Genomic DNA, 25,206 nt, shown 5'->3' with positions numbered 1-25,206 from the left:
TGTGTGTGCACATGGTGCGCTTGTGTTTTAAGGGTAAAAAGAACAAAAATAGTGAAATTACAAACAGTCATTGGGATGTATCATTTAACTTACTTTCCTGGAATGTAGCAGAAAACAAAACGAGCAGATGTAGCGAAGGAACGCAGCCGTGGATGCCTGTCTCTGCCTCATTATGGCACATATCCACACCCAACAAAAATTATCTCAGATCTGTACGTTAAATACTGGAGGTGTCAACAGCAATTTCAAGGCACATGAACAATATCTGAGCAGGGAACAAGGCTGTGTTGTGTGGTATGGTACTTCAAGATGGTGGTTGAAAAAAACATCTAATGTCAAATTCTTAACTGGTGACTTAGCTCGAGTGGGATATATTGAAAACAGCTGCCAGCAAATATGCAGCAAAGAACCTTTAAACCAGGCATTAAGATAGCAGATAACTCGAGCAGTTTCTAGCTTCTTTTCCCACTGTTGCACAACAGCAGAGGAGGATTCCTTGTACCCCTCACACCACTATCATCGACTCTGCTTTTTCTTTTCTTTTTTAAACAAAGTTGCCCTAAGCAACCCTTTTTATTAGAGCATAAAAAGGCTTTTATTATGCAATATGGTGCTGCTTTTCCACCCAAAGATTTCTTTTGTCTCGACTGGAAAAATGTAAGGGGTGTGTGTGTGTTTATTTTTTTTTAATACAAAGATACAACCCAGCTTGAGATCCTGCCTCACTGCCTCGAAGATTTTCTCCGCAGACAAATTCAATCTGTGCACGCCTGACTCCTTGAAACGTTCAAGGAGGCAACGCTGCATGCAACCATTTCACACACCCAGCTTCACTGCGCAGCCCTACAAGCTCATGCTGCTGATCTAAAGACGGGAGAGCACACTGAAAGGATCTGCTGGGGCTGAATAAACTCATTTTAGTGTGGGTGCAAACTAGGAATCAGCTTGGAAATCCAGAACAAGAGGTGGATGGAGGTACAACATGGAGATAGTCTGTGCAACGAATGCAGTTTCTTTAAATATTCAGTACAATGCTGCCTTTCCACCCAAAAATGACTTTTGTCCCAACTGGAAATCTGTTAGAATTAAGCCTTTTTTTTTTTTTTTTTTTTTTTTTTTTTTTTTTAATTAACAAAGAAAATCTTGTGCAACTAACTTGGGTGGCAGCATTCCTGGAATCTGCTTTCTGGGCAAGCTGGAAACTCATGGCAGAACCAGTTAGTCAAACTATTTTATGTAATGAAACACAAAAAAATGAACAGTACAATCGGTACTGTAGCCCATGTGTTATTTATTTGGACACCAAATTCTGTTTGTATTAGGCTCTTCCAGCAATTTCAGTTTCCAGCGTGCCAAAGATTGAAATTAGTGAGGTGCACTGGAAAAGTTGTTATGATAGAGCTGGAAGGAAATTGGAACAGGTTCTGTAAACATTTTAAACAGACATCTTTTGGGGTTTAGCCTAAATCTATTAAGATGGATAGTTAACTACACTTAGTTCATTTCAGACTACCAAAAACTCTGTGAAACTGTCTTGGCTTTTGCACTGCACAGTGCATTCTTCGTAACCACAAAGCTTAGCAAAAACCCCTGCTTTCCGAGTGGAAAATTCAGCTTCAGAACAATTCTGCCCCAAGGAAGCACCGTGAGGTACATTTCCCAGGCTGAACAGATTCAGCAGATTGTTCCCAGGCATCATAGCTCTATCATCTCACCACCTTATTCTAATCTCCAGCCTGAAATTGTCTCTCGTAAGATCGTACCTGTACGTTCTTGAGTCCAGAGCTGGCAGAACTAACCCAGGAACTGCAAGGTGCTGCACGCAGCCATGCTGAGATCACAGGTGGACGTAAAGGGGCGGGAGCATCAGCGCTACGTAAGGAAGACAAGGCCCGTGTTCACAGGGCATTGTGTAAAACTGCAGTAACCAAGGCTTCTGTCTCAAACATCATGCAATTATGCACTGGAGCCTCGCCAGTCCCTCATGAGGGAAAGAGATTAATGAAGAATTTAAAATGATAATACCGCCAGGCTGCAAGGAACCAAAGCAGCACATTTCTGTACAGCATGCAAATATTTTGCAGCATTATAAAAATAAACAAGCTTAGACAAGTGAGCTACTCACCACTGCTTGATGAGTGGCTATAACGCCAGGGCTCAATTAACCTGCGTGGAGCAATAACTACTTCACAAGTGAAGAGAAGCATCTTTCTTTAGCTTGTGAAACCGGGAGGAATGCAAGAGTCCCTGTGAGGGCAGCCTGTGCATACTTGCCCAGGATGAGTGCTTAGTCAAGAAGCTAATTAGCTTACACATCAGGTGGGATGGGAACAGGTTCACCACCTCCAAAGGGCTGGAGTACAGTTAAGCACTTTCAGTTTTACTACCAAGTTTTGGGCCATTCTTATGCAGAGCGATCCAGTGACAGATTGCCAAAGCTTGGTAAACACAGCTTCTTCAGGCACTGGGTTTCTGAGTGGCCTGAAGGTCGTGCTAAGTAATTCTGTGGGTTTTTTTGTAAAACACACGCATGTATTACTACTTAGCCTGGTTGGCAACAGGTGATGGGATGATTATCAGCTGGATGAAGTCTCAGGTTGGTTTTTAGGTGTGGAGTTATCTTCAGACATACCTGCGCGCTGGAGTAGAGCAGGGGAACGCAGAACAGAGATAGCACAGCAAGGACGGGCTGGGAAACCCCCGGGGCAATCGCAGAGCCCAGCTCACATGCTGAGTCACCCGGAGCTTCATGGAAATATGCCTTTGCTACACGGCCTGTGCAAAGCCCAGCGTGCACTCTGCCTGATCCTGCACAATTGGCTCAACGTGAGTGCCGGTGAGACCGCTGGAAACACAGCTGTTCTGCACACACGCTCGCTTTGAAGTGGCTGCGAGCACTGGACTCACGAGGGTGCGGTCCAAAAATTCTTTAATGCATAGTGCAGGCTATCACTGAACGCTCTCCATTTTGTTCCAGCCCTACCCAAGGAGGAGGGAAGGAGAAGCACGCGCTATGACAGCCCTCGAGGATAAAGGTTCCCAAGGTATTGTGCCAACACCCAAAGCCACAAGGCGGCACACGAGGCGTACCGGCATCCTGACAGCGCTCTGGCACCTGCTCCCAACCAAAGTGGGTTTCAGACTCCAGCCATAAGCACTTCCCCAGCTTCCACTCAAGCATCCCGTCCCTGCTTGCCTGGATCTGCTGACTGGCTCAGGTGATCTTGGAGGGTGGCACCGAGCAGGTGCATGGAGCGGCGCCAGCATTACTCATCTTCATACCAGAGGGACAGAGTCACCGGGCAAACAAGAAAAACTTCCTCCTTTTCACTAAAAACAAGAACAATGTCACCCGGAGGGGTGCAAATAATACGCATACCCCTGAGATTAGATCACCTGGCAATTAGAGTGAGAGGCCAGCAGAACACCCGCGGATCGATCGCGGCTCTGACGACTCCGAGCCCACCTTGGTCAAGAAGCAGAGAGCTGTGCCAGGAGCCACCGACCGTCCTCCAGTGCTCCCAGTACCAGGAATGGGGCACAGAGAAGCCCGAGAAAGCCTGGCAGGTTTCACGAAAAAGCAGCAAGTTGCTCAGCTTCGAACAAGAAGTCAAGACAGCAACACGGGAAGAACCCACCCCTCTAAATAACATCTCAGAGGGAAAGCTCAGAAGACCTCAAAATTACTGCTCCCTCACTGCTAAGTGCCAATTTCTTCCCACGGAGGTACCTATAATCTTAACCAACATAATTTAGATTGTGCATTAAAAAAAAGAAAAAAGAAAAAGAAGGAAGCCCTACAGAGGCTGGTATAAATAGGAACACTTCAGGACTTCAGGCATTTTGGGAAGAAAGCTTTGGAATTTCAAGCTCCTCCACAACATTTCAGAACCGAACTCCAAAGCGTTACTCTGAGGGACATTTTTCCAAACATACTGCTCTAACAGGAAAACTGGTCTGGGTGCATTCACCCAGCTGTCTGTCCTGGGAACACTTCTGAGTGAACACACCGCACCATTCACTTACTCAAACTGTGAGGCAGCACTACCAGGCACACACACACATCTGTAGGGGCCTGTGCTGCGATTTCTGCACGTTTCACGGAGCTCCAGTTCCAACACAAGCAAGAGGAGCTCTGCGCTAACAAAGGCCGAGATCTCACCTCTCAGACACCGTCTCGATAAACCCGCGTGAGCTCGATCTGGTTTGAGTCACCCCACGTCTCATTTCGGAGGTCTGCCTCCCAGCGCGTACCGAGCGAAATTCATCTGCTTCGAGCTTCACAGTTTTCCAGTAATTATCCTTGCAGAATTTAGGAATTGTTGTAAGCCCAAGCCGCAATGTGAATTCGGCATCAGGCTTTGTTTTGTCTTTTCAGAGAGCTCCGCTTCTTGCTGCTGCTAGCACTCAGGCAGCGCCCTGCTTCTGTCGTCAGCAGCCCCTGTCCCACAACTATCCCAAGTATGCCTCAGCACCATTTTCATTGCATTGTGTGGTTTCGCCATTCCTCCACTGATTTAATCCAGGCCTCTCCTCGGGGCTCTCAGATAATGAAAACCATGTGAGAGGAAAATGTAATCTTCAAACATGCAAACCAGTTTCATGTGCATTATCAGAAGGGAGCAAAACGTTGACAGCGCATCATTTGTCCCTACTGATAGCATCGGGCTCTTTTAATTGCTGAGGAGATTAAAAAAGAAGATTACAATCGGCATCTGCATTAAAAATAAGCTTTTGGGCTTGGATTTTGACTTTAAGTCCTGAAAACAACGGAGATACACTCCCCAAGCAGCTGTAGGGGTCTGGTGCAACCTTAAGGTAGCACGCCGCCAGCCCAGACATCCTGAAAATGTGCGTAAGAAGTTGATACAAATAAAACTTGCAGGCAGAGAAGGGTGTAGGGAAGAAATCACCACGGCCTAAAGCTAGCATGGAATTTTCTGGCTTTTTCCAGCATTACCACAATCTAAACTATTTTAAGCCCTTTTTTCATAAGGAGGAGCTCTTCTCGTTTCACAGAGCAGTCGTACAGAATTCAATGGGACTAGTCACAAAGCTGGGCAAGCAGTCGGGCATGGGCCCTCCTTTTCCACAAGGCTGCTCTTTTTTCTTTCCTTTATAAAGGGAACCAGCTAAAACACAGCTAACTTATCAGCTGCTGCTCATCCCAGCAGACCAGGCGATGCTCTTTCTGAGATGCCACGGCCCAAGAAAAGGAACAAACCCTACCGCAGGGCTCGGACAACCCGAGCCCATTTCGTGATCCAAACGGGGCAGCACGGGTTAAAAAGATGGATCTGCATTATTTCTTTTTTAAGTAAAACCCAAGAGGAGATCCAGACCACCAAATTTTTAGAAAGCAAGGATGTTTTCCAAGTGGCTTTGGTGTCGTTCTTTATCATAACCACCTGGGTTTTTCATGTGCACCTTGTAAAAAACCTGTAATTACTTGTAAGATGATTAACTAAGCCTCAGCCCCACACTGGGAGGAAGATATTACGATGCTCCTTTCAGCACAGCTCCATCTATGTTTCTGCTGGCACAACTATGTCACTCAGGGAATTGAATTTTTTCACTGCAACTATTCCAGCAACCACTCTAAAGCAGCTACACCAGGAAATAATTGGTTTTAGGTATATTACTCGGGAAGCCTTGTGTAAACCATACCAGCAAAACTATGTCCTTGCTAATATAAACTTCATCACGACTAGGAGGAGTTTCCATAATGACTGAAGCAGCAAGTATTTTAAGCACAGATTCTGCCAAAACGGCTTTGACTGAGGATGTAGGCATCCTAGAACCTCTGCAAGCAGGAGGCAGGGGAGTTTTCTAAATATCTTGTGCAGCTGGAGAAGATACTCCTGCGAGGTATCCCTAGCAGCTGGGGAAACAAGAAGTTGGAGCTATGTCATATTCCCCTGCTGAAGGGCATCTGCACGTTTGGGTTTTGATGGTGCAGAGTTAGGAACGAATGGCACACCAGGATCTTACGCCACGGAAGCAGAAATGTGCTGAAATGAACCTTGCTGAAGGTGCAGAAGCCACCCCAAAACAACTCAGGGTGTCCCTGCTGCCACTCCAGGCTGCAGGCAATGGCAGCAGCAGGACGCACGCGGAGCTCTCCTGTTTTCACGGGCAGGGGATGTGACGTAGGGCCTTATTGGGGCTGGAAAACCTGGCACCTTGACTTCTTGAGACAAGGTGAAGTTGGGGTGCTGCCTCGGGGCTGGCTGCCTTCCACAAGCGATGTCTCGTGACCCTTGGGTCGCCACTTCAGCCTTCTGCAATTCTCCAAGGCACCATCCCTCCAAAATGCCATCGGAGCGGGATGGGATGGGGTCCGGGGCTTCCCACATCAGATGTTCTCTTGTCTCCTGCTTTCCAAATCAGAAACGCACTGATTGGATTTACCACCTGGAGAACATTCTCCTCCCCATGGATGCCAACATCTTTTATTATTTTTAAACAAGATCCAAGTGCTCCATGCCCAATCACCAGGAAAAGCCAGGTATTTTCAGGCACCTTGGGAGAGTTTTTCCACCTGCTCTCCACAGTCCCCTGATCCTACCCAAGGGAAGGGTGGAACAGACTATGTGATTGCACTTGGTCTCTTAAACCTTTGTCATTCTGCAATAAAAGAGTGGGTTTTTTTAAACCTAATAGAGATTACGCGCAGCCAATGTGAGCATCTGGCTGTGATGATTTCGGTAAACTACAGATTACCAAATCCTTGTACAGCGCCGTGAGCCATCTCGCATTGTTTTCATGTCCTGTGTCTCCAGAAATATGCAAGAGGTTTTAGTTTTGTGTCATTTTTTTTTTTTAAGAAAAAAAATTGCCAAACCAGGGAGATGTTTTCCCACCCTGTTTTTCCCAAGCCCTACGACAGGACGGGCTCGTCCTAGTATGGAGCTGTACAATTTGCTTCAGCTGGACACAGAACTGCCCAAATTAAAAGAGGAAGAAATGTTCACCAAACCCTGAAGAGAGCAAAGTCATTGAAATGTGGAATTACTTTACTTGGGGGTTGCAATAAATAATCCTAAAAGGTTAAGCAATCTATTAAAAAAACAAGTTGTGTAGAAAAACAAAGCATTTTAAAGCAAACAACAGTTCCTGTGATACAAAAGCTAACAAATTAAACTAAAACTTAAATTGGCTTAATTCATAGGCATTCATATAATAGAATTGCTCAGCAAAATCTTGGTCTACAACCAGATATTCTAAGTGCTATACTAAAGGCCTTGCTATTATTTGTATCAAAGGCCAGTTTTATTAGATCAGGGTGCTTTTCTTCATTTAAGCTAAGGCTTCAGCTCGTGGGGAGAGAAGAGAGCCCCTGGTTTTCCAGCGCTAGGCCAGCAACAGAGGAGCTGCCCCCAGTAAGGCACAACACGTCAGACAACCATTAAAATCCACGAGCACAACCCAGGACCCCTGAGCCTCGCAGGAGGCTCCAACACACGTCCTTCCTTTGCTTAAGTTAAGCACTCGCATGTAACCACTGCTCTCCTAGGACAAGATTGGACTGCTTTGAGAACTTCCATGGGTCTTTTTTATTTTGGTCTCAGTTTTCTGTTTTGTTCAGGACTTTCTTCTCATTCTCCTATTCCTATTCACTCGCCCATTCATTCCTCATTCCATCTCCCACTGAAATCAGGTGTCTGGTTTGCCCTGAATGCCCATTTATACACAGATAAGTTTCAAATATATCATTAGCTAGAAAATTACGTCTGAGTGTCTAGGTAAACACAAATTACAGCAATCCTGAAAAACTCCTTTCACCTGAAGGCGTAATAGGCAAGTCAGACAAATATTATGCTGCATATTTAGAAATGCATTGCTCCTAGGGCCTCCTTCACACTAGTATTCTCCAGAGCTGTTGAGATTTATTTCCTTTTGCCTTGAAGATTACATTTCAAGACTACTCAGAAGAGCCAAGCAACGTGCAAGACCTGGATATTTGCTGACTTTCAGCTCTCCTACCATGCAGTACAATGTTTTCACGTGGACACAACTTCAGCGTCAGATCTGTTCCAAGCATGAGCCAAAAACTTTTGCAGAAGCTGAAGACGCAGCCACAGCGTGGAGGTGGCGGTACGGCAACTCTTCCTGTGGCTGGCACTGCCTTCCAGTTTTTGGGAATATGCTCTCCTGTCCAACAGGGTTTAACGACTGAGAAGCTCCTGCAGCCAACCTGGACTCCGAGGGCAGCTGTGTGCCTGCTCGTTCATAAAGACAATGATTTAAAGCCTACGATGTGATACATGGGGCATGTACGGAGAGAAGATCGAGCAGAAGAGGTAGACAAAAGTCAAATCTAGAAAACAACCACACATCAAAAAGCAAGACGAGCAAAGGGTTCCTGAAAGCAGAAAACGAGCTTACAGAATTCGGCTGTGGCCCAGATTCAACACAACGGACTAAATCATTTTGACAAATCCTCGGGTGCTTCCTGAACCTTTACAGCCCCGGCAATGGGCATTTGTAACACTTCTCTGAAGGACCGAGAGATCCGAGTCCTCCCTCGTGTTTCAGTGAAGAGAAGAGGAGAAAGAGGGCCTTCAGCCTTATTGCCAATCCCCACAAATGGCTGTTCTCACCCTATTATAAACATTTGGTCTCCATGGAAGGGGGATACCTAGCAGCAAACATTGGCAACCAAGGACATTCCACTCCACTGTATCGTCCACAATAGCGAGGAGAAAAAAAATCCACAAGGCTGTCGCAGTTCGGAAACCTTTCAGGAGACTTCTTCAAAAGCAAGTGTCTGGAAATACCTTGAAATATGGGACTGTGCAACAAAAGTTAGATGGGGGAAAGACAGGCATCTTCCTGAATTCAGAAAGCGTTTGCACTTCACCCCAACGTGGGAACGTCTAATAAGCCAAGAAGCATTTGCCAAGAACAAGGTCAGTTTTCTAATTCAGCACAGAGCCTAACGTACACCCTATTTTGCCCTGCGCATAGAGTCTCATAACGTACAGGTGTTTGGAGCCAGGCTTTAGTTAGTTTAATGTGAAATCTTACCACGTAGGGACTTCCTTGTCGTGGGCTTTGTCTTTCCGCCGGGTTACAGCTCTGCAGCTCTTTAGGAGCTGTCAGTATGAATGAAGCAGGAACTGCAGACTGGAGTCCTGCCCCAGGAGAGGTACGAGCAGATAGATTCATTCACAGCTAAAAGGATTTCACATTAACATACACTTGGACTGTTGATAATTCTGGAATTAAAGACTCATCTCTGTATATACACTGATAGGGCAACAACCTACAGCTTACACCAGATTTTGCTCTACGTTAATAACAGAAAGCCTTTAATGAGCTGAAATTTCACTTCAGCTTGTCATTCATTACAGTGACAGTGAGTCCAAGCCATGGACCAAGACACCATTGTGCTGGATGCTGTACAGAGTTAAATAGTGCATGTTGTTCCTTCCAAAATAAAACCAACCACACACAAAAACAACCCTACATTATACTCAACTGGAGATGAAAGGAAGGGATAAAAGAGGGAGAAGGGTTTGTGTTTTGAGAACTTGGGGGTTGCAAGTGCTCAGTTTCACCATCACAATTGGGAAAATGTGGCAGTTAAGCAATCAAACCTTATTTCCAAATAAAAAGATCAGTCAGTTTGCCGATGAAGGACAGGATAAAGAGAACAAGGGGACTATTAAATTATCTCCACTTCTGAGATTCTTGCTATTCTTTTACAAAGTGAATGGCTTATGCTAATCAGGATGCATCTGAAACATATCCTTCAAGCCTTCTTGTACAAATATAGTTCTTATTTATCCAGAAAGATCCCCACCAGCTGGCAATGTTTGCATACAATGTTAAACCCAACTTTGAGAGCCCATGCATTATGAGTCATTTTACGTTTAAAAACATCAGTTCTCTTAGCTGTTATTGAAGATGGGGTATCCAAGAGGAATTTTAGTGGAATTCAACAACAATTCTCTGTGTTACCATTCCACTTCCTCTAGCACAAAGCAGCTGTAAGTTTTTCTTGGTTCTTTTTTTTGCCCTGTGCTTTGCCTATAAAATATCTTTGGAGCAGGGACAAACGGATTTGCACCAATCCCTTCTATACGAATCAAATATTTATGCTATACCCTCTTCAAGAACTTTCATCTAGCAACCTGTGGAATGTGATCTCCTGACCTTAACACTCAAGCACATCTAAATCAGCTGCCCTTTGAGCTGTATTACAGACTGCAGGGATTTTTTATACATTCTTATTGCAGGCATATGAAAACCTTGTGGCCCAGCTGCGGCACTCTGCAATACAAAGCGGACCATACATTAGTCCAGAGTCGCTCGAGCCTGCCTTACGAAAGAGCAATACTGATTCTGCAATGTTTACAGCACAAGCCGATGCCATGCGTCACCGTAAGCAGGTAGAATAATGAGCCCTGCTATCAGTATATTGCCCAGCCATCAAAACTCAAATATGTGTCGGGTCAAACAAGTCCAAAATTATGAGGTGCCGGCACCACCGAGGGACCTACAACCCCGTGTCCCCCCGTATGGCCCGTTCTGCCTACCTGCACTGCCCAGCTCAACAGGGCAGGCAGTGCTGCCTGCAGAGCATCTCCAGAATCAGAAACAGAGAGCTCGCGGGGAGAGCAGGCACCCCTTTCCCTCCTGAAAATCCTCCCCTTTCCTCAATAAAGGGGAAACAAATCATTCTGCCTCGTACTTATGGCTCCCAGGAATGTTTTAAGGACTGAGTTTATGCTGCAAACAAGTGTCCTGGAGAAAAAGAGAGGGAAGACCAAGTGCCCCAAATGAACCTGCAACTGAGACTTCTCCCAGGGGACAGATTTCTCCAGGGTCAGCTCATGACCCTACTGCTAGGAAGAGAAGGCAGTGAGGCAGCCCTGGAGAAAATCTGACCCAAAGATTTAACAGAGTCATGGTCTTGACGATAGGGTTCATAGTTCTGGATCAGTCCTGAACAACCAATGCAGTGTTGCCATCACTCCACAGCTGCAGCACAAGCTCAAGAAGATGGTTCTTGCATCCCCACCCTTGATTTGGTGGAGAGACCTTGTCACCTGAAACAGTCACAGGCAGCCAAAGGTGGTGAGAGAGCAGCCAATACCTGTATCATGTCCTCTGCCAGATCCTGCTCGGACCTTCACAGCTGCCCTGCTGGCTATTACAGCTCTCCGGGGGTCCCTCAGCTGAGCACCTGCTGACTTTCTGCCCTCCCTCCGCAGGGGGAACGGAACGTCTTTTCCGCTTCATCTTCCCCACAGAAATCCCTCCAAGGGGAGAGGAAGAGGAGGGGGAAAAAAAAAGAGGAACAGGGAGTGCGACAGAGCGGTATTTAGCATTTCCTGTATCATCCACAGGAAAAACCCACGCAGTGGGGAAGAGCGTGATGTCAAGGCTGGTTCCACTACACAAACAGCCAGATCCTCCCGCTGGGGGATGGATGCTGTGTGTTTCCACAGGGAACAATGTAATCCTCCCTGCAAAGGAGGAGTCCGGCTACAAGCCACACGAAATTCCACAGGTCCTTCGCTTGCACAAAAGCCTGGTAGTGATGAAATTTTGGCCTAGAGGAAGTGGGTATGAACACAGAGCTGGAGGAGAAGGAAAAAAAATCAGAAATTCACAGCGGTATTATCATTTATAAACCAGAACACATCCAGCACTTGGCCCCCAGAGAAAGGAGTAAGCTACAAAATGTGTTTCCCTGCACAGAGCTTGGGCCTCCATCCAATTATTATGTGCACATGTCCTTGCTGCATTCCCAGCCTTACTTAAAAAACACAAAACCCAAAGAAAACATATCTTTACATTCACTGCACAGCACCAAGCACGTTACCAGCCACGTTCGATAATCTGCTAAGATGTGTATACACCTTAATTACGGGCTCAACACTTCTACACCTTGTGACACAAGGAATAAAGCACTTAATGTAAAACAAACTCCAGTCTGAAACAAGGAATCTCAGCTGATCGTGGAAGCCCTATGTGCACGCATGCATACGTAAACACACATACATACTTCTCCGTGAAGCATGACGAGCAAAGACAATCTTGACACGTGGATTACAAGCACAATGCCTGCGATTATTTTCTGAAAAGAGCATCGCAAGAAACACTTCTGCTTTCAAACACAGCCCGACACAAACCCACTTCCCTGACTTGCACCGAATTTTACTCTGATTACACATAAGCACACAAGTATCAATTTTAGCTAATATTCACTGCCGGTGGTGAAACGGGTGGGCGAGCGTATTTTTCCTGTGTCAGTTTTGCAAGGTGGAGAGCAATCTTTGCAGGAAGGAGCGAGCAAGGACGGCCAAACGCCAGGGTGCCTCCCAGCTCTTGGCTGCAGGAACGAACGCCGAGTCCCTTGCGCCATGAGCACGGCTCTTACCTACAGATCCGCTGGAGACAAAAGGGTTTTCTTTTCAGCAACTGGACACGGGCAGCTCGTTGGGTCGGTCACACAAAGCTTCCCCGCTGCCGAAGGTAGTTATTCTCCTCGGGTTTTTTGGTGTTGCCGTTTGGGTTTTTACCCCCGGGAGTAAAGGGCAGCGTGGTGGATGCAGCAGGGGCAAAGGGTGGAACTGGCGACCCGAGAAGCGAGCAGCAACGCTCCCTCCAGAAGATGTTGCGTTTCAGGGCGCTTTCACTTGCAAATCCTTCTTCATCCTCAGTGTCAACACGACCGGAGGGGAGGGCACAAACTTTTTTAACTGCAGAACCAAGCCGCGCTCTGACGGGGGGCCGTGCTCCGGGCTGGATGAGTGGCTCGACTTTTATTAAAAATACGCCTTCGGCTGGGTGGAAATCCGAGACGGGGAAGAAAGGGGAAGGGGAATGGCAGGCAGCAAAGCCTGGCGCTGTCAGCAGCAGGCAGCAGCCCTCAGCATCGCGGCCGGGGCTGGCAGCCGGGCTCCGGCCGCTCCTCGCCTCCTTCCCCGCCGTTACCTGAGCACGGAGGAGCCGCGGGGCCGGCGAGGCGCGCACAGACGGGCGGCCGGACACACAGAGAGCCGGGGCCGGGCTGCTCAGCTCCTCCGCCTCCTTCCGCCTCCCTCTGAGGCGCCCCGCGGGCCGGGGCTCCGCCAGGGCGGGCAGGAAGCGCCCCCGCCCCCGGCTCCAACCCCAGCGCCAGCCCCAACCCCAACAACCCCAACCCCAACCACCCCAACCCCAAGCCCAGCCCCAACCCCACAACCCCCCGGCCCCGCCATTACGCGCCCCTGAGGAGCGGGTCCCGCCGCCCTGTCAGGGAGAGCGGGCGCTGCCTGCCGGCGTGTGGGCACAGCGCCGCGGAGCTGCCGCCCCGCCGCTCCTATTTCATAAAAATTCAAAACCGAGCTCCTAGAACAGCCAGCCTGACGCCTTCCGAGGTGCTCGGACCTCTGCTGCCCCGACACGCGTGGGTCCAGGGGGCTGTGGGAAGAGAAGAGACTTCAGCATGCTCCCCAAGTGCTCCCCAAGGTTTTGCTGGTTGTTTTTTTTTTAGCACTTTGTCGCTTGCTAAAAGGCACTAACTGCACTCAGAGGGGTTTTTGATGAAGGATTCAGCGCCTGGGGTCACGCGGCTACCACAGAATTTCAACTTTAAAAGTAGTTTGGCATTAAACATGTAACAACTCCACAAAAAAACAAAAAAAACCACGCATGTCCTCTGTGCCCATCTCCCCACAAAGGATCCCAAAATGCTGTGTTCATAAAAGAGCCTCGGTCCAGTCCCCCTGCTTCGGAACATGCAACAAACGGGGTAACGGCAGCAAACGGGACACCAGCAGGCTGCAAACCTCCACTTAGCAGGGGCAGCACTCTGCTTTCGAGATGGGGTAAGTGACTCTAACTTCTCCGAGACCCACGCCGCAACGAGGGCAAATCTCCAGTCTAAACAAGGCCCCAGGTAACAAACTGGTCCTTCAACAGGGGAGAATTTGTGTACAAACCACGGTACCCTGCCTTGCTCACAATTCACCGCCACATTTTAATACAATGTGCCTGAGCCCTCCCGGTGAGGCCACTGCTGTCCATGCTGCAGGACGAGCACCGAAGGGCGGCTTCGAGAAAGAACAGAGGAGTGAACAAGAAGCAGTCACCAGCAGGCTGAGTACAGTACTATGGCCTGACCACCTAAATATTAAGCCCATTAAGTAGTACACGCTTGGGAAGGTTCAACATCTATTTCCGAAAGAATGAAAAGTGCCACAACTGGCCACACATCAAATCCTCGCACAGCAGGACCTGGCCCACTGACTTGAGTTCATTTGGGCTCTTCGTGCGAGATGAGAGAATTTGATTCAGCCATCTACCCTTCAGCTGCTCTAAGGAAATGACTCCTTTCCAACACTTGCAACTCTTCCCATTTAAAAGAAGGATCTGGAAAAGATTTCAGGAAGTCAAACTTCAGAAATCCCAAACGCAGCGTATATAAACATCTATTTTTTCCCCCTGTAATTGATATTCATGCATTGGAACTACTCAGTGGAACAAATGTAGAAGCACATGTAAACAATTCATTAACATCCCATAACCTTACAGTTTGCAAATGCAAAAAAAAAAAAAGACGACAGAACAAGTTAATGAAGCACATATTTCCTAGATGCTGTGGGGTGGAGTTGTAAGGGAAATATATAGCTACAGTGAATTAAAGAGTTAGAAAGTAAGCTTCAATCACACATCCCGTCTCCCTCCCACATGCTGTAAGAAAATAGAGTGGGGAGTAAAGAGAGAAGGTAGACTCATACGGAAAGTGAAAATATTGCTTCATTCATACACTGAAAAGCAGCTAGCCGTGCCCGAGGCATGTTAACCTCAAGTCATCTGCTGCTGTTTATTCTACAGAACACTAGCGCTGCTCGTGTTTAACCCACACAATTGAGATAACAGCTTTATCACAATTGGAAAAGAACAAAGATGCACAAAAACCAAATTCTCTCCCTTCAAATACTCTCCCCCCTGCACCCAGCTCGCGCCCAGCCCAGCACTCAGGAGCTCCAGCACACAAGGGCTGTCTGAACGGCTGCCAGGGGAGGAAGCGAGCAGTTTCCATACACACATCACGCCACAATGTGGGAATTCAGGAAACAACATAAGAAAGGGGTTCCTAATAACTGTTCCAGCGTCCTCGGGCCAATTTATGCAATCATACAAAGGTCACAGGCGGTGTGTTAAAAAGCGCAAAAGATAAATGCCACAACGGCAACTATTTCAAAGGAGGAAAATAAATCTTGAGCTTACAAAGCATTCGGATGACCTGGAATTGCTCCACCTACAAATTTTTTTTTTTTAAGAGGTTGTCCTTGGCATTCTTTAAAATTCCTCCATCTTAAAGTTCCTCCCTCCAGGAATCGCTGCAGCTCTGCCGTCCTTTGTCCTCAGCAGCTGGAGCTCAGGAAGCTGCTGATATTATCCCTCATGTACGGGGAGGAATCGCCGCTCGCTCCTGCTTCCATTCAGCGCGGCTGAGAGGGGGGGAAATTAATTTCTGTGCATCTCTGATCCCGCGCCAGTTTAACAGCGCTTTTCTTCTGGCATGTAAAAAAATAAGCCGTTCACAGGGCTCAGAAGTGCCATTTAGCTCGTGGGGCCAGACAGGACTCCCCCCACACCCCTCCAGGCTGGGAATTCTTTGTCTAGTCTGTAAATACACTGTTAAGTGAAATAATGGCCTCACAGTAAACAAACAGCAATGCAAGCAACAGTAAAAAAGACTCAGAAGAGGAGATGAGGTTTATTAGGTGAGCAGGAGCTAAGAACGGTTAACTGTGACAAGGGAGATTTCTTTCTCTCTCCTGCCACAGAAGTCAAATAGTTTGGCAGATAAGGAAGAAGAAAAGCAGGTAAATGAACCAATATGAAAAAAAGTGAACAAATATGCCAGGGCATACAGATTAAAGTAAGATCAGAAGACTCCAAAACCACATAATCACAAGAAACACGTGGAGAAGGCACCAAGGAAGAGGAGGGTGAAGTGGTTTGCCTGGGCATTCAGTCTAGATGTGGAGAGTTTTTGGAGGCCACTGGACCTGCACATGCAGTGACCTCGGACATACAGCTCTGCTGCAGCATCGCAGCTTTTGCTGCCGTTTAACCACCACCAGGGCAGGCATGGCCAGCTTTAAGTCATGTTCAGAGGATCTGACGTTGCTGCTGTCAGGCCTGAGCTGTAACTAACCCTGAAAAATTCCCTCAGGTCCTGCCACTGGGTGCAGCTGGAGACCAGCTATGTCTTCTGAAGAGGAAGAAATAAAGAAATCAATCTGGCAGAGATGAGACTGAGGCATGAATTATATGTAAAACCAGTTAACGTTCACCAACAGATGGCAATGACAAATATTCATATGCCAACCAAACTAGAAATTACCACCATAAAACAACGTTCGTAGAATTGCTAGAAAAAAATAGAAAAAATGCTAGAAAAAAATCTGAAAAAATGCTAGAAAAATACTCTTCAAAACACAAGAGCAGCAGGAATAGTTACTTACTACCTATTCTTCTGTCCTTCTCTAAGCACTTACTGTGTCCTTCTATATAAGTTAATTATTCTACCAATTCTATATAATGAAACTGTAACGACCACATAACTCATGGGAGGGAAGCAGCTGATACAGAGGCTTTTGCTTGGACAACCTCATGTCTCTGCTGAGCTTTGCACCATATCATGGCTCCTGCGTGTGAAGATTTCTTAAAATTATGTCAGTCCTGCCGGTACCTCTAACGGAGTGTAACTCAAGTTCAGCATGGTTCCTCGGGTGAAGAAAGGGCCTGCGCAGGAAGGGGGAGAAAAGGGACAGCTTACTGCAGAGAGATGCAATGCAGAGGTCAGCAGAGACGTGTCACCCATGAGCTGATTGATCAGGTACCACCTGTAAAGAGAATTATTCTAACTGGTGAACCTTGCCCCCTTTTTATGGAGCATTTTGAAAGCAGGTGGTGTCACTAGAAGAGTGGTAAACAACTGCCAACTTTGTAAAAAACAAACAAAATGTTTCAGCTTTGCTCTACATGAATTCACAGCCCAGTCCTGTAGACTTAAATGCAGTTTGGGCAAAATAAGGCCAGCAGGGTTAGTTTGGACAGAGATTTCCTTACAAGATGCTTGTCTCCCTCAGAAGTGCTGTAAGCCTGATGTCTACCGTATAGTAAGGTCCCTAATGTGTGAAAGTTGACCATTTCCCTCATCTCTCTGCACTCTTTGCATCTCATGCCTCTTTTTCCTAAGGAGATCTCACTTCAGATATTTCTGAAATGAACTAAGAGATTCTCTAAGCTCCCAACAGGTCTGGATCAGAGTGAAGTGTAAGAACAAGGCACAGAGGCCCTACACTTCAACACGGCCTTTGTTTGCTCTCGATGACTAAAGAATGTATGAAATCACATGAGAGTGAGATTACAGCAGGTTCTGCAGCAAAAACAGATTTAACAATCCTGACCTGACCACAAATATTATGAGGGGAAAAACATGTCTGATTTAACACCAAAAAGCTTCACCACTTTCATATCTCCAGGACTAATAACGGTGCCAACACACTGATAAACACCATGGGGACAGGGCCAGTGCTCCTTTTTGATGTAAAGCTTTTGCAACTCTTTTTTGGTACTGATGTCAGAATCAGCCTGAGATCTGGGAGAGGCCCAACCAAAAACAATCTCCCACTGCCTTGGCAGGTCAAAAAATGATCTTGGTGATAGAGTGAGCACCACACAGATGCTAGAGCTCTACAAACTGCAGGAGCACGGCCACCTTCTCCCACTAGAGAGAAGCTGTGCTGAATAGTAAACAGATTACTTAATTTCATTAACATGAAATTAAAGAGGAGGAATGAAAGGAGAGATGTTATGCATAAAAAAGAGCAAATGCATTAGAACAAGATATATGAAATTCTGTTATAATTGCTTGAAAAAGTGGCAATTAGAGATTTTCTGTGTACATAGTTGTTCTCCTAAAAGCTGTCTTTCTCCTGTAGTGAGCTACAAAGATTGATAATTAGAGACAGCAAGATAATCATGTAACAGATAGCTGATTAACATTTTATTTAAAAAAAAGAAAAACTAAAAATAGAATTACAGAACAAAGTCTGATTTGATTTTACAATCTACTTCAGAATCTGCTGCAGATTCTGGAAGAGCACCAGCACTCTCTGCTGGTGATCTTTGTTCAGGAGTTATCTAGAGGAAAAAAGAAAATGCTTAATGTGAAATGCCATTTTTGTTTTAAAAGGGTGATTAATTAGAACCCTATCAATTTAGCAAACAGCAACTAAGAGCTAGTTATGTTTTTGGAAACAATACAGTCATTGCTAAGAAGTGTATTTACTACAGGCAATCATCATTCGCTGGAATAAATTTCACTGGTGCAAATAAACATCTGATGTTTAATGCTTCGCTCTGCAGAAAGCACTTCTGCTGTGCTGCAGCACAAAGGCAAGCTGGTGTGAGAAGTTCCCGTGATGCCAAATCCCTTGGCTCCACTCTGACTTTCCATCAATTTTAGAGCTACGCCAAGAAAAACAGCTCTTCGTAAAAAAGTCTGAGTGCAGCACCAACATCTTCCCCGACGGCAGTCGCAGTGGAAATGCTGCTATGCTTTCATCAAAGCCAACCTGCTCGCAGCCCTCTCTGTTACACCCTTTCCCAGGAGGCTGCCAAAGCCTCGTCTCCTTCTGTCCAGCGTGTACCCGAGCCTCGTCCACACCCCTGCGGATTATTTCACTGCATCCACACCACAGACAGAGCAGGGACAAACAGATCAGCAGCGAAATAAAATAAAACCAAAGCCGAGTACCTAAGTGACAGCTGTCCCAGTTTCCAAACTACACACAGATCAGGCATCGGCAAGAAGGGTTAAAGACTGGCAAATTGAATCCATGTGCAGCTCATGAAAGTGTGGGAAACAAAAGAGACAATGTGAGTTAAGGACAGAGTATTCATTAGCAAAGGGCTCAAGTTTCTTGGCTTTTGCTGCTCTGCTTCCCAATGGCTATTTTTCAAGGTAGCTTTTTGTTCTTTCATTTTGAACATCGCTCTGGAAAGACATTATGCTCTAGCTAACAAACTAAGGCTCAGTACATGTTGAACTGCTTAAAATAATTTGTATTTTTAAATCCCTGGGGGCGAGAGGGGAGCGCAGTGTGAGAGATGGGGTTTTCTGCTGGGTGACAGCGGGCTTTGGGTCAGAGCTTTGTATGACATACCTGATCCAAAGACCTCGAGCACCGCCATAAATATTCATTTATGGTATTAATATCCACATAAAGAAATCTCGTGCATAAAAAAATACATGAGGATTTATAATGCAGTCCTGTCACAGTAAAGCCATTTTTGAAGAGTGGCTGCCAAGCTCCGAGCTGCCCTGCTCTGCAGGTCCCCCAGGGAGCTGCTCCATGTCCCGAAGGACATCAATACCACCTCACCTTGCAATCTGCCTGATAAGGTCCCTACGTAACATGAGAATCGAAAATCTAGCCCGGAAATCTGTGCTCAGGCTCTCCAAGAAAGCCGAATTCAAGTGATCCTTATAGGGGAATTATTTGCAATTAAGTAAAAGCAGCAGTTAGGGTGGAGTTCTGGAAAAGTCAAGTTAAAATTGGGGGGTCAGAATTTGAAACCAAGGGTCTATCTCACTGTTTCAGTCGGGAGATGGTTGTATATTAAATTTAGCACGACATGCCGCATTTTCCTTTAACTATTTTACTTTATGAAGTAAAAAAATAGGAAGAAGAGCTCCTGAATTAGAGAAACAGCTTAGAGCCCTAAAGAGAAAAAACACAGTGGTAAAAATAGGTAAGTTTTACCCTAGTCATAAGTCAAAGTCAGAAATAAATGTTCTAATGCATTCTGTTCCTGACAAATCTCAACTTCAGAAGTGCTTCGCATCTGCTGGGAGTCCTAAGGAACTCTGTAAGCATTCAGGGATCACTGACACTTGGCAGAGCGGGATGGAGAGCGACAGCCAAGTGCCAAGCACAGGGCTCTAAAACACTGTGTGGGGAACAGAAATTCCTGCCTAAGGGATCAGAGCGAGTTTCCCATCGCACAAAACGGCAAAAGGTTTCAAACCTTTAGTTTTCCACTGGTTAAGGAAGTTAGAATTTCGGACATGACAGGACCCAGCAGGAGATCACTGATCTACATGAAATATGAAGATGCCGAAAGCCTTGAGGACTTGAGTAACCGTAGGAAATTAACATGCTGACTTCTTTTTTTATAATATTATTATTAACTATAGATGCCAAACTACTCTTAAACATTCTCTTCCCACATTCATGCCCACACCTTTACCTTCGTACCATTCGAATTCCATATTCAGCTCGGTCCCTTGATCATTAATGCAGACTCCTAAGCTTCAGACTTCAAAGAAACACACGCGTAAGAGTCACAGGCACAGGACTGGAACAGCGTCAAAGCCTCCCTGTGCAGGAACCTCGATCTTCTGTTTGACTTCACTGTACAAATATCTCGTCCTATCAAGACTAGGAAATTCAGTGATTTATGTAAGGCTTCCCACAGATTAAGTTAATAAGGGAACCCAACAGTGCCTGATCTCCTTCCGTCTTCCAAACACCGGTAAATGAAAGGAAATGGGAATGTCTCTGGGGGTAAGGGAAAGCCGTGAGCTCTCTACAAATGTTAAAGGGAAGAAACCAAAGGCTTCTTTGTGTGTATATGCACTTTTCCAGGAATCCTCTTCCCTCCTCCCTCCCAGAAGTGGCACCACATTTCCCTGAGACCATTACAATACACAGATGCAAAGCCTTGTCCACACCACACCAATGTGCTTTTGAACACCGGTGGTTTACTTTCGTTCCCATGTCCTTCCGGATCTGCTCTTCCACGCTCCTCTGTACGCCATCTGCCCCACACACACTTTCTTCTTTTCTGTTTTAAGTTCTTTGGCCCTTTCTCCTGTTCTCGCCCTCTTTCTGCAGCTCAAGGTGTCTGCACTCCCTGCCGCCTCACTTCCATGGGTTCCCCAGTCATTTGCAGCACATTTCCAGTACCACCAGCATTTCTTGGAGCTCCAGTCATGCCTTGCTATTCAAATACCCCAGCATACCAGACAATTACAGTTTAACACAATGCATTTGAGTTTTACAAATGAAGAAATTACAGCACAGATGGATCAAAATCAGGCCTCTACCAGACCCTATGGGTCTCAGGGACTCATTTTAATACAACATGCAGTCAGCATCCCTTTGAGTTGCCTCTGAAAATTACACCATCATCCCCATGGCCAAGACTAAGCCTCTTCACGAGAGGCTCAGAAAGGCAGGCTGGCCTTTTCCAGCTTTGTTCATAGCTCTTTTCTTGTATCGCCAACTTTCAAGGAAATTACTCAACACCACACTAACACAGGTGGTTTCCTCAGTGGTAAGAAAGCTGCTGAAGCTCATCAGATTCAGCCATTTCTACCTACAAGATGGTCTATGCTTGCTGTTACACGCTACAATGGTAGTGTGAGATGCTGTTATAGATGCACACATTTCAAAACGCATCCATCAGCCTTATGATCCCCCATAAAACATTGGGCTAAAGTGGCAGTACTGATGTAGACGTATTCTAGAGCAATGACTGACTTACTGAGGTGAACTATAAAGCCAAACTCAAATTTCTCTGCCTAATGAGAATACTGCAATTAGGTCATCACCAAACACTGCGTAACCACAAATCAGAGCACAAACATTCCCACAGAATAACTAATATGTGACAGCAGGTACTTGGAATGAGCACAAGGATTTCACCCGTGTAGCCCTGCTGGTGAATTCTGTAGACAACCAGCAGTCCTGAGATAGTCAGCTTCCAGTGGGGACAGCCAGGTGCTAGAATACAGAGATCCACTTCAGTAGGAGCAGTTTAGAGCCTGAACTCCCAGACATGAAAGTTCGCGTTGACTTTGATGAAGTTGGCGTGCAATGAGTTTTGTGGGTCAGAATTCTATTTAGGTCACATATGAACTTGACCCAGGACACAACCTTCTTTGTATCTTCTGGAATCCAGTTTGAGCAACAGTTCTAATTTGCAATAACTAGTTCTCTTCCGCTAAAAAACTGAACTAGTTCCATGCCTACCTTTGCTCAGTTCCGACTGTAGGTTTTGATAACCCTCCAAACACCAGACCTTTATTCAAATGACCAGATAAGGGGCTTCTATAGGAGAACACTCACAAGAATGCCTTTTGTCACAACCACCCTGGCCCTCTCCCTCTCTGGGGTCCTGCACAGGCACCTGGAAGTACCTGCTGCGGGGGCAGTGAGGTCAGGAGAGTGAGGAGTCACAGGTTAATGAGATACTGTTCTGATTAGGGAGGTTAGGTTACAAGGCCATGCCTTTGAAGGCTGGCTACTTCAGTGCAGCACTCTGGTTTATGACTGGGGATTTATTTTAATTAGATTATACTCTTAATTATTTATGACCTATATTATCTGTAGAAGCTGCTGAAAAGTTAAGAATATCGGCCTTAATGAGGATAATTGGAATAATTATATTCTTCTTTTGTAAAGCACCTTGAGCCTTACTGATTAGAAGTGCTAGGACAGGATTAGCAGCTTAATGAAAAATTATTATTAAAAAGTGGAATAAAGATGAGGAGTGAATTAAAATGGAATTTGTTATTTTCTATCGCATTAGGGCTGAACTGAGGATCATTTTTTAGAGGTGACACGCAGAAACTTTTAACCTGAATATCGAATGGGGATCTTCTTTATGCTTTGCACAATGGAGGATTCCAGGCAAGGAACCTGCACCCAAATATTGTGAAAAGTGAGAACAACCCCCCCAGGAGCCTGTTCCATGGAAATGCTGGGGCATCCTACCATATGCTGGTGGTTCAGTTGATTTGGGGCTATTTACAGCACCAAGCAAAAGCAGTGGATGTTTAAGGTCACCCACCAGGTTCCTGTGGGACTAAAGATTCAGCCTTCCAGCCCTTACCTTTATCAAAAAGATATCCTGGTATTGAGACAGATGGAACTGTGGTTCTGCCTCAACCATATGTTAAGTCTGATGGTGGATATTTATTTATAGACCTACCTGAATCAGTCTGCTAACAAAAGGCACAATCTTTGCACCTGAGGGCAGACTGTGAAGCGGCAGCAGGGACAGCTAAACCCAGACCCGAAGGGGCTAAGTGGGACCCCATTCTGTAAAGGGCAAGGACACAAAAGCAGAGCTTTTCAGCACTTGTGAGATTATCACCCACACGCTGACGCCTTCTCCTCTCAGAGATGGAAGCGGGAGGACTTGGAGTCACCTCCACTTGATTCGGGGTTTGGGCTGCTGCAGGTGCTGGGGGCGAGCAGGGTCGGGAGGCACCAGACAGGCCAGGGACCCCTTCTGCAGGACTATGGGCAGCAGAACATCCCCTGGACTTGAAAATGGACCTGGGAAGGGTCAGGACAGCTCCACTCTCTCCTCTGCACGGACTCAGCCAGGTCCCCGCAACGGATACCCACAGCAAACCCTCGCAGCCCTCTCCCCTCCCACGAGAGGACTTTTCCCTCTCTGGGAGGGCAGCGGGGAGCCAGGGGGACCAGCTGGGGTGTGCGTACGAGGCCGGCGTTTCCCTCAGGCTGGGCGAGCGGTCGGGGGGCTCCAAGGAAAGGGCCGGGGCCGCGTCCCCCCACTCTCCGCTGCACCTGCCTCCGAGCCCGGCAGCCCGGCTGGCAGGGCCCTACCCGGGGCACCACGAAGCCGCCTTCCCCTCCCGGAGCCGGCCTCACAGCGGCGGCCAGAGCCTCCCCTTCTCCTCCCCTCCCGCTTCTTACCCGGCGGGCGCCTGCCCCGGCGGCCGCCCGTTCATCCATCGTGCCGCTGCCCCCGCCGAGGCGACAAAGCCGGCATGGCAACGAGAGGCGCCGCGGAGCTCGGGGAGGCGCCTTCGGTTATTAACTTTCACCAGGCGGCCCCGACTACGGCACCCGGCATCCTTCGTTGGGCCGGGCGCTGTGGAGACTGCCGGGAGGCGTAGTCCGCCCTCCTCTTCCTCCTCCTCACGGCCAGCTCCGCCTCGCCCGGCCGAGGGGAGGCGGCTAAGGGCGGGACGGAGCCGCCCTGTCAGGCTCTGTTGGGTCCCCCCGCAGCTCCTCGCCAGCAGGCAACTGAAGGGTTAAAAGTGTTTAAGTCCTTTTCAGAAACACTCTCCAGGCTGTGAGATACGCAGCAGAGCCCGGTGTCCAAAAATAAAATAAAAAGACGGAGGTGGTTTTACCGCCGAGGGAGCGGGATGCGCCCCACGGGGTGGCTTGCCTCACAAAATGGCTGCTGCCCACCCGAGGACCCCTCTGTGGAAAGGCAGCGCTGGAGCGCAAAGTTTTGATGTTTCTGATGTACAAAGGTACATTTGCCACGCAGCTGGCCTCCTGGCTGGCCAGATCTGCAATTATTAAAGATATTTTGCCCTGCCTCTGGCACACCAGGGCTGATGGCTCTGCCTGTGGCCTTGAGTCACCAGTGCTACCTGTGACTGCAATTTTCAGTACTGAGTAACTTGAAAAACTGCCATCAATTACGCTTTTTACTATGCGGAAACACTTTCTCTACCTCGTGCCGTTTACAGTAGACTGTAATTTATACAGGGAGACACTCCTAAAAAAGCCCATATATTTCTGCCTAAGAGAAGCTTATTTTAATTTCCTGACTGCAAATTTAGTCTTTCGCATCAACATTTTTTTAATGATCTCAGCTATGAGGACCTAAGTTCTTCACATTTTTCTTTCTTCATCTCACTTGGTTATCAGCCCATTGCTGAATGGGCTAAATCTGCTATCTGCACATTGCAAGCTTTCTGCAACTGCTTCATCTTTTAACCTCTCTTCCACATTTCTAACTAGCATCATTGCCCCCAAACCACTCTCAACAAAAGGCGCCCAAAGGCAGAACTGTTGAAGATGTGTGTCTAGAATTATCTCCAAACATACACAAAAATAATCTAGAAAGAACAGTGTGCTCTAGATGCCTCAAAAAATTATCGCTTCAGTAGCGGTTACTAAAACAAAAACTTAATAGGTAAAGCTTAAATAACTGGAAATTGTCTATAATCAACTGCTGGTCATCAAGTATACAGCTCCTGCAGTCTACACTTCATCCCCTTCACTTTAAAACCCTTAAAGCCAAGCATCTGTCAGGGTGAGCACACAGACCTGAAAGTTGTAATAGTTAAAATAAACACACAAAAACACCACCACCACCCCCAACGTTTTAAAGATGGAATAGCAA

The 25,206-nt window shown here is 46.7% G+C and overlaps 1 protein-coding gene across 4 annotated transcripts in view; it reads right to left on the bottom strand.

Annotated features, from left to right (window-relative positions):
* The window catches only part of AMOT (angiomotin), a 61,997-nt gene extending 38,007 nt beyond the window's left edge, over positions 1 to 23,990 (bottom strand). The window contains exon 1 of one of the 4 annotated variants that reach the window (XM_080553483.1): positions 23,757 to 23,990. The gene's annotated coding sequence lies outside the window, so the exon portion shown is untranslated. The other 3 variants (XM_080553484.1, XM_080553486.1, XM_080553485.1) reach the window with 3 other exon arrangements.
* Between the last annotated feature and the right edge of the window lie 1,216 nt (positions 23,991 to 25,206).

This window comes from Anser brachyrhynchus, assembly GCF_964034855.1.
Source record: "Anser brachyrhynchus genome assembly, chromosome: 13".
NCBI lineage: Eukaryota > Metazoa > Chordata > Aves > Anseriformes > Anatidae > Anser > Anser brachyrhynchus.
The sequence above is the reverse complement of the archived record's forward strand: the minus strand, read 5'-3'. Positions and strand labels throughout refer to the sequence as shown.